Raw genomic sequence first — 15,938 nt, forward strand, 5'->3', positions numbered from 1 at the left:
AGGGTCTGGCCTACTAATTTTAGAACCTCCCATGGAGTTTATAAAACGTTTATGAAACCCATTGGTATCTATTGGCCACAATAACCACCTGCCAGGACGTGACAGTGAAGCATTAAACGTGCCATTCTGGACCCATTCATCGAGCTGATCCTCAGTTGCATTTATATATTTGTGCCATTTATAACATTTTGCAGGTGTAGGAATACTGGGCGTGTTCAATTCCTTAATCTTTGCTAAGCCTAAACAACTTGTTTGTTGTACAGTTTCATTTAAAATTATAATTTGAACAGGTATCAGGCATGCTCTAAACAAAGCTTCCTTCCCCCGTATTTGCCAATGTCTAGTCCCCCACACGCTTTTTTAGTCAATTGACTTCAGCCAATATTCATAGCCTTCTATAGTCAACCGGGAAACAAAGGAATCCAAATAAATGAATTTTGTATTTGTCAATAGTATGCGTATGTTGGACCTGGCTTTTTGACGGGGACATCCCCAAACTTTTTGCCTCCTTCCTCCTATTTTTTCTGACCTGTTGTTGTTGGCTTTTGACCTCTGGGCACTTTACCACTGCTAACCAGTGCTAAAGTGCCTATGCTCTCTGTGTAAATTGTACTACTGATTGGTTTATCCATGATTGACTATTTAATTTACTTGTAAGTCCCTGGTAGAGTGCACTACATGTGCCTAGGGCAGGTAGATTAAAGGCTACTAGTGGGCCTGCAGCACTGGTTGTGCCACCCACCTCAGTAGCCCCTTAACCTTGTCTCAGGCCTGCCATTGCAAGGCCTGTGTGTGCAGTTTCACTGCCACTTCGACTTGGCATTTAAAGGTATTTGCCAAGCCTAGAACTCCCCTTTTTCTATACATAAGTCACCCCTAATGTGTGCCCTAGGTAACCCCTAGAGCAGGGTGCTGTGTGGGTAAAAGGCAGGACATGTACTTGTGTGGTTATATGTCCTGGTAGTGTAAAACTCCTAAATTCGTTTTCACACTACTGTGAGGCCTGCTCCCTTCATAGGCTAACATTGGGGCTGCTCTCATACATTGTTGAAGTAGCAGCTGCTGATCTGAAAGGAGCAGGAAGGTCATATTTAGTATGGCCAGAATGGTAATATAAAATCCTGCTGACTGGTGAAGTCGGATTTAATATTACTATTCTAGAAATGCCACTTTTAGAAAGTGAGCATTTCTTTGCACTAAAATCTTGTGGTGCCCTTCAATCCACGTCTGGCTAGGTTTAGTTGACAGCTCCTTGTGCATTCACTCAGACACACCCCAAACACAGGTACTCAGCCTCACTTGCATACATCTGCATTTTGAATGGGTCTTCCTGGGCTGGGAGGGTGGAGGGCCTGCCCTCACACAAAGGATGGCCACACCCCCTACTGGGACTCTGGCAGACAGGATTGAGCTGAAAGGGGGCTTGGTGCATTTCTTACAGACTCTTTGAAGTCACCCCCACTTCAAAGGCACAACTTAGTATAAAACAGGGCCTCTGCCCTACCTCATCAGACACTTGCTGGAGAAGAAACCTGAACCAGAAACTACATCCTGCCAAGAAGAACTGCCTGGCTGCTCAAAGGACTCACCTGTCTGCTTTTCTACAAAGGACTGCTGCCTTGCTGTTGGCCTGCTGCCTTGCTGAACTCTTGCCTGGCTGTAAAAGTGCTCTCCAAGGGCTTGGATAGAGCTTGCCTCCTGTTCCCTGAAGTCTCAGGACCAAAAAGACTTCACTCTTCCTCTTGGACGCTCCGTGCTGCGAACTTTTCGACGCACAGCTTGTTCCGCGGCAAGAAAAACGCCGCACACCGACGCTGATCAACGCGACGCCTTCGGGACGACCGAAACTTTGACGCACGGCCTCGCAAGGACAACGCCGCCCGACTCCGCAGGAGAAATCGACGCGACGCCTGCCGTGCGATCAAAACTTTGACGCACGGCCTCGCAAGGACAACGCCGCCCGACTCCGCAGGAGAAATCGACGCAACGCCTGCCGTGAGATCAAAACTTTGACGCATGGCCTCGCAAGGACAACGCCGCCCGACTCCGCAGGAGAAATCGACGCGACGCCTGCCGTGAGATCGAAACTTCGACGCGCAGCCCCGCAGAACGACGCGCAGCCAGAAAACAAGCAGGAAAATCCACGCACAGACCCGGGACATCTGGTAATCCCCGCGACCCACAGAAAGAGACTGTCCGCGCGCCGGAAAACGACGCCCGACTTCCCCGCGTGGAAAATAACGACGCAAGTCTGTGTGTGCTGGGGAGAAATCGACGCACACACCCTTTTTCCACGCACCTCTTCCTTTGTGGCCCTCTGAGGAGATTTTCCACCAGAAACCAGGTACTTTGTGTTTGAAAGAGACTCTGTTTACTTTCTAAAGACTTAAGACACTTTATATCACTTTTCAGTGATATCTTTACAAATTCATATTGCATCTTTGATCGTTTTGACCTGAAGATACCCAGATAAATATTATATATTTTTCTAAATACTGTGTGGTGTATTTTTGTGGTGTTATGCTATGGTGTTGTATGATTTATTGCACAAATGCTTTAAACATTGCCTTCTAAGTTAAGCCTGACTGCTCGTGCCAAGCTACCGGAGGGTGAGCACAGGCTGATTTTGGATTGTGTGTGACTTACCCTGACTAGAGTGAGGGTTCTTGTTTGGACAGAGGGCAACCTAACTGCCAACCAAAAACCCCATTTCGAACAGCGTACATTTACTGTTGGTGGCAAATTAAAATAACAGACTCAGCATTTTTAACATTGTGCCCAGAAAAATAGGTGAACTTTTCAGAATATGTTTTAGAACTCCTTTACAGTGGAGTTGGACAATGTTTCCATTGTATGTAATTAAAAACAGTCTTTGGGGTACTTGCTCTGTAGATCAAATGGTGCCCATAATAACTTTAGCAAAACCTATCACCATAATTCTCTTTAGATTGATAAACATCTTCGTTTTCAAAGACAGTATAATACTGCAATTCAGTCATAATGGATTCAACAGTTTTCACATCCCAATCATCAGAAACAACTCCAGGTATTATTATATCATTCATTGAAAGTTTAAATACATATAGTATTTGAATAACCTCTGTGTGGCCATATATATCAAATGTTACTTTATCCCAAACAATCCCATCAGGAAGTGGTATGGCCAAAATGTTCCCAAATGACAAGTCTCTGCGGACCTTGTGAAAATAAAAATGTGGTTTTAGGACCTCATCCACGAGTTCAACTATTACAGTCAAGGAAAGCCACAGATAGTTCCATGGAAGAATAAAGTGAGTTGTTTTAAGCCAGTTTATCAGCTTACGTGTTTTTGAGAGTTCAGGTGTCGAAGAGGCGAATGAGTCCGAAACGTTGTCGTTAATGTCTGCAAAGTATACAGAAGCAGTTCTAGTAAAAACTAGAGTCATATCTGTAGGTGGAGTGGGTATTTCCTGCAGTGGCTCAGAGTAAATGTCACCATCCGTCTGTGTTGAAGTTATGTCAAATCGATCAGATATTTCTGTATTATTTGATATTAGGGAAACCAATGCAAGATCATTTTCCACCCTCCCCAAGCTTGGAGAGGTGTCAGTGTTGCTGCTTACAACTTGTAGAGGAATGTCTTGACCAGTAGTGAGAGGGATTCGGGAACTACTGGCTGTTCCTTTTGGTCGGCTGTGCAGGATCGGCCACATGGTGTAGTTTGACATTGTCGATAGAGACAAAGCGAGTTTCTTAGGCACCTGCCAACGGTGGTAGAATTACAGTTCTGGTACCGTGTATTCCCAAAACTGGGAATGGTGCACAATAAGAAGGGCCAAATTCCTTTTTCACAGCAACCTTTTCACGTACTAGATCCCAGACTTTAGGAGTCCAGCCTGTAGGCATTACAGGTACATCCTTCATTCCTATGGAGGCAGCACTGGCAGAATCGTTGTCGTCACGGAACTGTGGCAAATCCTGTAAGACAGTGGCATGTTCATTTATGTCAAAGGGTGTTTCTGCTGCCTCCAAGCCAGGATCATCAAGATCTGGAACATACATTTGAGTTCTGAACAGGCACTCATATGAAGTACGACCCCCAAGGGGCCTTCTAGGCAGATTGCTAAGTGCTCTCTGGACTCCATACAGGTAGTTAAGCCAACTACAACCAGTACCTAAGGCTCTGGCTGTTAAGGATTGCTTTAAATCACGGTTTAATCATTCCACGACACTATGGCGGTCATTCTGACCCTGGCGGTCATAGACCGCCAGGGCCGGGGACCGCGAATGCGCACCGCCAACAGGCTGGCGGTGCATCCAGGCCAATTCTGACCGCGGCGGTAAAGCCGCGGTCAGAAAAGGGAAGCCGGCGGTTTCCCACCGGTTTGCCCCTGGCCTGAGGAATCCTCCATGGCGGCGCTGCAGGGAGCGCTGCCATGGGGATTCCGACCCCCTTCCCGCCAGCCTGGTTCTGGCGGTTTTGACCGCCAGAACCTGGCTGGCGGGAACGGGTGTCGTGGGGCCCTTGGTGGCCCCTGCAGTGCCCATGCCAATGGCATGGGCACTGCAGGGGCCCCCTAACAGGGCCCCACAAAGATTTTCAGTGTCTGCATAGCAGACACTGAAAATCGCGACGGGTGCAACTGCACCCGTCGCACCCTTTCCACTCCGCCGGCTCCATTCGGAGCCGGCATCCTCGTGGAAGGGGGTTTCCCGCTGGGCTGGCGGGCGGCCTTCTGGCGGTCGCCCGCCAACCCAGCGGGAAACTCAGAATGACTGCCGCGGTCTTTTGACCGCGGTACGGTCTTCTGGCGGTTCCCGCTTGGCGGGCGGCTCCCACCACCCGCCAAGATTGGAATGACCCCCTATGTCCCTCGGGATGAAATGGAGACGAGTACTGGAGTTAGACCCCCAATGAAGCCATGGCTTCCCTGAATGCCCTTGAGGCGAAAGTAGGGCCCTGGTCTGAGTGGAAAGCCACAACTGCATATGTACCAATAAAGACTCGCAAATCTTTAATAACAGTCCGAGCATCAGCTGAGCATTGTGGCCACACCCATAGAAATCGTGAGCAAGAATCAACAGCGACTAAAATGTTTTTGTATGCACTGTCCAATGTTAGGGGACCGCAATGGTCCAAGTACACACATTGTGAAGGTTTGTTGGAAATTAGGAGGGGTGTCTGCGGTGGTCGCTTAGCAGTGGAAACTTTAATTTGTTGGCAGATGTCACAACAAAGAACATACTGCTTGGCCTCTTTGTATAGGCCTGGCCAACAAAAATGGGCTTGTAACAATGATATTGTAGCCACCACACCAGCATGGGCAGAGGTTGCCTCCTCATGCGCTGCTTTAATCAACTCTGGTCTTATATCTTTATTGGGAATTTCTCAAACCCTTACACCTGGTATCTTAAACTCAGCGTTTAGGCTGCCTCCCATGCGGTAGGAATATTTAGCAGGAAATGCCTTTGGATAGGGCGTGCCATCAGCAGTAGCTTTCACTGCAGCCCATATGTCTTCATCCGGTTTAGCAGCTAAGCGAGTTACTGCAGCAACATTGGCCGTAGCGACTGCGGCTTTATCAGCCAGTGTATTCCCAGCAACATGTATTCCAATGCACTGGTGTCCAAGTGTATGCACAACATGGACATTTGGTAGCGTTTCCTTAAGATCCGTTACTTTCCCCCACAGCAGTCTGTGTTTAATGGTGTTACCTTTAGAGTCTCTGAACTCATTCTGGCGCAAGTAATGCAGGTATTCATTGAAGGACTGGACACAATAGTACGAATGGCAAACAATCAGTGCTAACTGTGCAGGATCCGTATGTCCCAGTGCCATCACCAGAGCCTTTAGCTCTGCTAGCTGTGCTGTGCAATCCCCCAGGGTTTGCGTGAATGTATGTTGGGGACAAAATGTATTATCCTCTATGCAGCCACTTATGACTGTGCAAGCAGCGGAGTATTGATGCTTTGGGCCAATTGCAGGTTGTGCAGAGCCATTGGTGTACATGACTCTTTGATACCGATCAATAGGCAGTGTGTTTGCAGTAACTGGGTATTCTAGTTCATATTGCAAAAATTCTTGAGTTTGTAATTTTGGGTAAAAAATGTAGTCTACATCAGTGGCTGTCAAAGACGTGACCCATTGTATCCAATGTGGTTGTAATGCTTTAGTGTTTGGAACGCTGGCTTTAGTGACAGCCTCAAGGGCCTGGATTGGGGAGATGAATATAATGTGTTTGCCCTGAGCTAGAGGTCTTTCTTTAACGACAGCCACTTGTACAGCAGTGAGAATTTTCTCAGTGGGAGCAAAGCGTTGTTGATTTGTATGCAATGGGCACGGTCTCACCCTTATTAAAAGTTACATAGGTGAAACTAATGGCACCAGCAATTACTCTGATAACCAAGTGTGTTTTATTGTCCCTTGTGTGTAGATGTTGTGCTGCAAGCATATCTGTCTGCAGGTCTCTGAGAATGCGTGTGTGTTTGACTGTCCAAAATGTACTTGAACTGTCAGGACGTATTAAGTCATATAAAGATTTTATGCGTGTTGCATAATTAGGAATGTAAGTTGTGCCAAGATTTAGGAAACCCAATAGAGATTGGAGTTTTTTAATCGTGTTTAGAAGTTGTAATTGTGTGCATTTTCCTAAGAATTGTGGCGCTAGGCTCTTTCCTTCACTCAATAGCTCAAATCCCAGAAACAGGACGCTGAGGAAGGCTATTTTTGTTTTTTTGAAGTTGAATTTATAGCCAAATTCAGCAAATCCCACAACAATGCGGGCTACCCATCTTAATTGTTGCAGCAATTCATCGTCCGTGAAGTAGATTTCGTCTACATAGGACAATTCTTCAGGGTCAATGTTGTGCAAAATAGCAGTCACATGAGCTGCGAACAGTCCTGGACTGTTCTTGAACCCCTTGGGTAAACAACAGATTTTTTTCTGGGAGCCTAGTGCGCTGAAATTTGTTAAGTCTCTACTCTCAGGTGCTATATTCTGGCAGAAGAAACCATTGGAAATGTCCAATGTTGTTTTTTATTTTTTGCACACTATGTTGTTCATCAGTGCTGTGCTATATGAATTTTGTATAGCATATTGCGTGGATGACTGTTTAGGTGTCTGTAGTTTAAGACTATTCTGCATGAATGGTCCGGTTTAGCTACTGGGAATAAAGGGTTATTCATTGGGGAGACGCAGGTTTCAATTACGCCCTGGTACTCCAGTTGTGTGAGAATCTCTCTCCCAGGTGCTTTAGCATCATGTTTCATTGGATATTGGGGTTGAGGTTGGGGTTGATGTCTAAAAGGAATTACGTGGTAGGGGGATTCTTTGTCCCAACATACATGGTTGCGATATAACGCGGCGTAGGATTCTGCAAGCTCCTCTGGAACAAGGGGCGAGAACAAATGTTTGATAACATCTTCTCCATATGGGCAGGTACGGACAAATTCAGGTGGCCAATCTTGTTGGGCCAACAAGATATTGTATATGTTTAGTACGTGATCTGAAAAGATTGCGTCTATTGTGCGTTCAATGTCTCCTTCTAAATGTAGCGTTACTTTGTACACCCTAACAGGCATGGGGACATGCATGTCTGCAGTTTCTACTTGAAGTTGCTTGCACCTCCAGATGCTCCAGAAGATTCCGGCGAACTATTGTGACCTCTGCCGCGCTGTCTAGCAACGCTACTGCCCATGTCCTGTTCTTCAAGAGGACCCTCTTCTTGAGTAATATGTCGTACTGAAACTGTTACCACCTTTTTCTTTTTAAATTAGGGTTTTTGTTGGAGAGGTTTCTCTTCCTTTATAACAGAAACCTCTGTTGAGCATTGTGATTCCTGTCTCGGTTTCACGTATTCTGTTCTTTGCTCTGACCACCCACCTCTCTCACTGCGTTTTTCCGATGAGTCCTGAAAGGAACAAGTTTGGTGTGTATCAGTATATTGATATCTGTCAGGCGTTTTTATATTATCTCTATTTCTGAGATTATATCTATTCCTTGGGGTCCCCATGCGTGGAGATTCTTCCCTTTCTTTTTTAGGAGTTTGTTGCTTTTTATCCCATCGTTTCTTATTACCCTCATCAGGAGCTTGCTTGGAAAAATCTTTATTAGATATACCCTGAAATTGTGGTTTTGTTGGTCTGGCCCCGAGACTATCCCGACCAATACTAGGGTAGGTCTCTGCAATAATCTTTTGGCAACTCACGTTCTTGATCTTGCTGAGGAACATCCTGGAGCCACATGTGCACTGCTAGTGTGACCGCTTTCCCTTTAAGGCTACTTAAAATGATTGAGGATACTGTGGCAAAGTTGCCCATTAATTGCATCCCCGTATTCATCTTGAATTTGTTTCAACACTTCCAGTAGGTTGGCAAGTGTTGGTGTACCGTGTGCGGAAGTATGGAGCTCGGCAAATACTGTGGCCCATGTATTACAGTTATGTGCTGTGGGAACCATCCCAAATGGCAAGCACATTGTTAGTATTCTATGTTTATCCTGAGGTCCTGTATGGGGAAAAACTGCTTCCAGTGCATTTATGTTTTGTGCTAACCAAAACAGAATTTCTTCCTGTTTGGCGGGTACCTTACCCATGATCGAATGTACAGTTGCAGGATAAATGCCTGGTGTTACTGCATGTGGTTGCGCTGGAGCAGCACGAGCTAGGTTTGTATTTAATTTTGCATTACAAACTGTACTAAACATCTGTATATTGCCATCAGCTCAGTATATAAGCAATGGACTTCAGCTACAGCTACGTTTGCTATTGCAGGGTCAGGTGTATAAGTGCCCAATAAAGGCCAGGTAGGACATCGCTACTTTGAGGACCTAACCTTACTGGTAAAATTGTGTGGGGTAGGGCGCCATCAAGCCAAGTATTATGTTCTTGATATGATAAGGGTATTGGTAAACATGCGTACACTCTGTATTGTCCAGGTATGTTTGCAGGTGTATAAAGATGAAATGCATGTGTGTTTCCATCAACTGCTGGAAAAGTGACCCAAGAAAAAAAGTTCTGTTCTATATGCTGCATCTGTGTCAACAACAAATGTGACTGGACCCCCCTGGGCCGTTAGTGTGCAGTAAGAGGCGGTCTCATATTGACTGCAATTGCTACCTGTTGCGGACTCACCATAATGAATGGTAAGTTTGTTCAGAGATAAGCACACCAAATGGGGATTATCCTTTTAGAGTTTAAGCTTGAACAACCTCCAACATCAGATAGGTGTTCCCTACATTGCTGAGGAGGAAATCCTCAATACCACGGACGTCTCTGCATATAGTACTGAGGTGTCTTTGTATATAGTGAGACAGAGATACTCAGGTGGACCCGAAAATGAGTGCCTGACCAAACGTTGGCAGCACCATGTCGCATAGGCTCTCATTATTCTAATGGGACTTCTGGATTTTGAGTGGCAGTATCGCCTGTGGTGTGGGAGACTAGGTCTGATCCACTACAGGTGACACCTGTCACCCCAATTCGGGTTTTACTCTGGTTAACGAGCAGTGCCTCATCTCTACCCATGATTGGGCAGCTGAGCGCATTACAAAATTAATTTCTCAGGGAAACCGTGGTCACTCAGGTCTCATCTGTTTCTCTCAATTACATTAGTCTCACATACACAATGACAAACAGAGGCAGTATATGTTTAAATAATGTTTTAATGAAGCAACTGCATCTTAGATAGCAAAGCATGGGCTGCAATAATCAGGACGATACAGCGTGACAAGATTAAAATGGTGACAAGGAGCGTAATGCATAGAAATAATGCTACCATATTGTCACTAGAGTCAATAGACTAATTCCTACCTAGGCTATTATAGAGCACAGTGTGTTAAGCTCTAATTCTGCACGTCAGGTTCCCCTGGGAAAACCTCATCCCCCATACCTGAGCAAAGGCCTGAAGTCTGCATAAGCAGCTGTAGCGAGGCGTTCGGCAATCAGCATACAGTCGTGGTTCTCTGGCGGGAATCTCCCTCTAACATGTAAGGGATAGGGAAGTGTTTTATAATAAATCAACTGTATTCTGAGAAAATGTCCCTACGTAAGGATGTGTGTTTTTCTATGAATGTGAGAGACAAAACTTGTACCACGTTCATCGGCAACCTATCTTACTACAGCCTTGAAAGAAGCACAGAGTGAGCAAGAATGTCTTGTTTGAGAACGCAGTGCTGGCCTAGTCAAAAACAGCTAGACAGAGTAAAATAAAACAAGACCGCAAAAGTGGTTATTGCAAGAATAATAAAATGAAGCTGAACAAAATATATCTAGGTTAAAGTGCACAGCGGCAGGCCTAGTATGCAAAAATAACGTACATGGAGCTATAACTAAAATGGCTACACAGCACACTTGTAGACTAGTTAATTCTTTAATTTTAAATATGTTTGCACAGTTGAGGAAATTGATTTTGTCTGTAGTGGTGTGGATCTGCTTTCATAGCTCACGGAGGACTGCAGCTCTCCCTGCACAACTTCCTTTTTGGGCTGCTGTGTTCTGGGCATTGTGCACTGCATCAGCAGACTTAAGGCCAGTAGGAAAGAAAACATAAAAAGATCTACTAAAGTACATTAAAACGTATTGTATCTCCACATGAGACTCTAAAAAAAGTGTCTTAATCTTCGTACCAGAATGATGAGGCTCCATCCTTAATAAAGGGTTCTAGAGACAAAGCCTCTCAAACTGCAAATGGGGTGCTCCTCAACATCACTGTGGTGCTACAAGATGGGGAGGCATTTATTGATCTCCTCACTTTTTAAATACAAGAGGTAGCCCTACTGTACAGATCCTGTTTGGTTGTGGATTTGTGGTGAAATAGCTACACTCAGATGTAATGCAACTGGCTCCCTCTTTCAAATTATGTCCAGATACATGAGTGTGGATCAGTACCCTTAAATGACTGCTCTTCCATGGCTAGATTTATGATTGGAAAGGTTGCAGTAGTTCATTAGAAATGTCTGCATACATACATACAATAGATATTTTGCAATTCGTTGTGGCTCACCTTTCATTAGCATTCACCTTAACTGATTGTGAAAATCCTTACATTTGTGAGAATATTGCAAGAATGCCCACTTACATCTGGGTTTTGGCAACCCATGTGTATTCTGAGATAAGGGCAATGAGTGGCCTTCCCAAGAGCCCCTGGGAGGGTTGCAACTATGCCACAATGGGGTGAATTAGACCTTTTGAACTTTATGGCTTCACAGCACCTCATTGGCAGTGGGCTGCTGGCCAATTGCTTGGACTTGAAACTATGAGATGGATCCTCCCTTCACCCTACTGAGCACCTTCTTCATCACAGCTTTGTGTTAACCCTGTTGCTAGTGATTCCCAGACATAACCTGAATTACTCCCCTTTGTTAGGTGTCAGTTCGGAAGCAGAATGTACATAATACCATCATATACAGAAATATCATCTGACATGTATATGGGCCCTGAAATATAATCAAACACAATATTCTTCCAATATTATTTTCTATTAACTCCAATGGGGTAATACTTTTGTAATTGATATTTAGGGCATGATGTTTATGTGAGATGATATTCTGACAAAGGTATACAGGTACCACACCACCAAGCCAGATCAAGGAGATCAGCAATGCAGACACAATGCCTAGAAGACCTCTGTACTCTTCAACAGACATTGGAGGAGACTGCAGAAAGAATGCATTGTTTCAGTTTTAATTGTTTTTGTTATCTCTTGGCCCTGCCTTTACCTCAGTATGGTGGACCCGAGCAGTAGTCAAATTACAAAGGGTATTAGTTGCCTAAATGTGTGTCCTCTGTCCTGTGGACCCACACACCTGTCCCCAGAACTCATTTTGGTCACTACAAGATGCTGACCTACACCTCAAAGATGTCCAGCTCATGAAATAGTCTTATTATCAAGGATTAACTAACAGGGCACAGGCATATATTCCAATTTCTCTGCTCTCTTGAACTACGTGAAACAATTATTTCCCATTGCACTCTTTTTTTAATGTTGCATGCATGACATTTTCGAAACATTAACAAATATTAAGAAAGACAATTCCCAGCTGCCTTGTGTGTCGTACATCTAATTTCTTGCCTGCACTGCTCTCTTTACATCCAATGTCCTGAAATCTGTGAGACTGGACCCTCACAGAATGGAGACTCTATGCTTGATTGAAGGAAATGTTTCAGCCAGTTTTCGTTAGTCTCACAAGAATTTCTGTTTTTTGTGTCCAAGAATTACAACCAACCATTTCCGAATTGCTTTATTAAGATAATGGATGTGCACAATAAGTGTTCTTTAGAATGGCATACACACAGGCACATGCATCCTTCCCTTTACATTCTGATTGTAGATGCCAAGTTTAGAAACGACACAGCATTGATGATGGAGCCAAATCAATTGAATTAACTGGCATTTGTATACAGGTTTCTGTTTAGAAAGTTCAGAGACTCTGAATTGTAAAGAATTAATTACAACTGTGAGCAAATCTCACAGGGTGTACTAACTTTAATAGGTGGGTTACAGGTTTCTTCTGTTTACAAATATTGAATGTAATACTTGCGAACAACAGTTGCATGCAACACATGCTGTATAAACAAATCCTATTAAAAAGCGGATCAGGTCATTGGCAGAAACAGTGACACAGCTGAGTTGAAGAAAGCAACAGTGCTATGTCATGCCAGAATCACACGCCGAGTTCTAATGCGCTAAAAGCGAGGCCAGCGGGGGGAATTAAATCCCACATTTTATCCTGGCAGTGGTTCATTTTTATTAAAGAGAACTTGCTTTCACTTGTGTTCCTACAATAATAATAAGTATAGTAATAATACTAATAATCATATTTTGTGAAGATAAATTGACTTCTAAATATACACAAGAATAATATCATTTTCAAAACAATCATTGGCAAAGTCAATAGATCTCGCATTGGCTTTTGAATTTGCCAATGCTTTTTTCCCGTTAGCACAAGTTTTTTGTAAAAGTTTGTTACAAATAAATGGACATGTAAGTGTATGCAAAGGCCCCCAACATTAAATGTTAAACTAAAAGCATTCAATGACAGCTGCTCATGCGTGTAGCATATACTTAGAATTAGAAATTAAACAAAATCAAAGCATCACACCAGCATTTCAAGACCAGACCAATTGATTATTTTATTTTCAGCAAAACTTGTGAATTATGCATGCAATGAAAACATATGAAGAGAACTGATTGGCTCGCAAGCAGTACTAAGGGCACTATCAGATCATTGCAAAACATAAAACAAATAAACAAAAAGTAAATGCAAAATTGATTTTTTTTGTTTCATGAAAAAGCCCATATTAAGCCTGCAGTCCCTGGCACTGAAGAGGGATGTTTTTTGTGCCAAAGAGCAGAATTCTGCCGCTCACAGTCAATAGCTGAAATGGGCTGACCCTGTGCCCTATGCAGTAGTAGGTCGAACAAAAATATGAATGACACAACAATAAACCATTAGATGAAGAGGAATGGCTGAAAACCCATATAACTAAGTTTTATAATTTTATTAAAATCAAAAGATCTTGACTAACACCAGACTTACAAACCATTCAATCAATAAATTTGTTGATCGCGCCACTCACCCAGTAGGGTCTCAAGGCGCAGGAGTGAGGGGGGTGCTACTGCTCGAAGAGCCATGTCTAGAGGCGCTTTCTGAAGGACAAGAGGTCCGGGTCTTGCGTGGGTTGGTGGGGAGGGAGTTCCAGGTTTTGGTGGCGAGTTGGGAGAAGGACCTGCCGCCGGACATGGTGCGTTAAATGCGAGGGACTGTTGCGAGGGCGAGTTCGGCGGAGCGGAGCTGGCGTGTTGGGATGTGGAAGTTGAGTCGATCGTTGAGGTAGGCCGGTCCAGTGTCATGTAGGGCTTTGTGAGCGTGGATTAGGATTTTGAAGACAATCCTTTTGTTGATGGGTAGCAAGTGTAGGGTTCTGAGGTGGGCGGAGATGTGCTCGTGGCAAGGGAGGTTGAGGATGAGAAGTGCTGAGGCGTTCTGGATGCGCTGGAGTTTTCTCTGGAGCTTGGGCCTAGTCCCCGCGTAGAGGGCGTTGCCATAGTCCAGTCTGCTGCTGTTGAGGGCGTGGGGGACAGTTCTTCTGGTTTCTACGGAATCCACCTGAAGGTCTTGCGGAGCATACGGAGGGTGTTGAAGCATAGGACGATATGGCATTGACTTTCTGGGTCATGGAGAGAGAGGAGTCTAGTATGAAGCCGAGATTGCATGCGTGGGTGGTGGGTGTCGGGGGTGGTCCCAGGGTGGCCGGCCACCATGAGTCGTTCCATGCAGTCCGAAGATGATGATCCAATTAGCGATGGCAAGAATTCTGGGGTGGAGGTTGTTCTTGGCGTTTGAGGGGTTCCTCATGAGGGAGAGGATGAGCTGGGTGTCGTCAGCGTAGGAAATAATGTTGAGGCCGCGGGGTCGGATGATGCTGGCGAGCGGAGCCATGTAGATATTGAAGAGGGTGGGGCTGAATGAGGATCCCTGGGGGACTCCGTATATGGTCTTGGTGGCTTTTGACCGGAATGGGGGGAGGTGAACTCTTTGGGTTCTTTCGGAGAGGAAGGAGGTGAGCCAGTCCAGGGCTTTGTGGCAAATTTCGGTGTCCAAGAGGCAAGTGCGAAGGGTTTGGTGGCATAGGGTGTCGAAGGCTGCGGAAAGGTCTAAAAGGATGAGGGCAACGGTTTCACCCTTGTCGAGCCTGGTCCTGATGTCGTCAGTGCAGGAGATGAGGGCGGTCTCGTGCTGTGGTTTTTGCAGGAATCCAGACTGGGAGATGTTGAGTATGTTGTTGTCCTCCAGGAAGCGGGAAAGTTGGTTGTTGACTATCTTCTCTATGACCTTCGCGGGGAAGGGGAGTAGAGAGATAGGTTGGTAGTTTGTGAGGACTTTGCGGCTGGCTTTGGGTTTATTAAGCAAAGCGTTGACTTTGGCGTGTTTCCAGATATCCGGAAAAGTGGTGGTCTCAAAGGAGCTGTTGATGACAGACCGGAGCTGGGGAGCGATTATTTGGCTGGCCTTGTTGAAGACGTGGTGGAGGCAGGGGTCTGTTGGAGAGCCTAAGTGGATGGTGCTCATGGTTTTGGTGGTTTCTTCATCGTTGGTGGGGGTCCAGGTGCTCAGTACGTTGGTGCGTCAGGGTGCGGTGGTGTTGACCGTGTCAGTGGTGGTGGTGGGGGATGGCGTAGCGAAGCTTTCATGTATGTCTGCGATCTTGCGGTAGAAGTAGCTGGAGAGGGAGTCATAGAGGTCTTGTGAGTGGGTAGGGTTGATGGCGCAGGATTTGGGTTTGGTGAGTTCATTGATGATGTTGAATAGTTCCTTGCTGTTGTGTGCGTTGTTGTCTATCCACTCTTTTTAGAAGGATATTTTGGTGGTCCGGATGAGCTGGTGGTGTTTGTGCATGGCTGATTTGAGGGCAGTGAACTTGCTTATTGATAGTTCTTGGCGCCAGGCTGTCTCAGTTATCCGGCACTCTCGTTTAGAAACCTGGAGTTCTGCGGTGAACCAGAGAGCTTTCTTGTTGATGCGGGTGCTGTTGTTTTTTTTGAGTGGAGCAAGGGTGTTTGCGCAGTCATCGAGCCATCGTTTGAGATTGAGGGCGGCGGTGTTGGGGACGTTGGTATTGGGTGGTGTAGATTCGGTGAGGTTGGAGATCAGCTGTTCCTTTGAGATCTTGTTCCACTTTCGGTGAGGGATCGGATGTTGTTGGTGGTCTGTGGTGGGCTCCAGGAAGGAGAAGTGAACGCAGTGGTGGTCAGTCCAATTGAGTTGGTGGTGTGAGTGAAGGTGATGTGGCTGCTGGAGGAGAATACGGCGTCAAGCATGTGACCAGCTGAGTGGGTGGGCAAGGTTACCAGTTGCTTGAGGCCGAGCTACTGGTACAGCTGGTACAGCTAATACGCTTGGTGTTGGCTGCTACCCTTTTGGCTTTTTTTTAACACTTGTTTAGTTTTGTCATAGTTT

Source organism: Pleurodeles waltl, chromosome 2_1 (genome assembly GCF_031143425.1).
Source record: "Pleurodeles waltl isolate 20211129_DDA chromosome 2_1, aPleWal1.hap1.20221129, whole genome shotgun sequence".
Lineage (NCBI taxonomy): Eukaryota > Metazoa > Chordata > Amphibia > Caudata > Salamandridae > Pleurodeles > Pleurodeles waltl.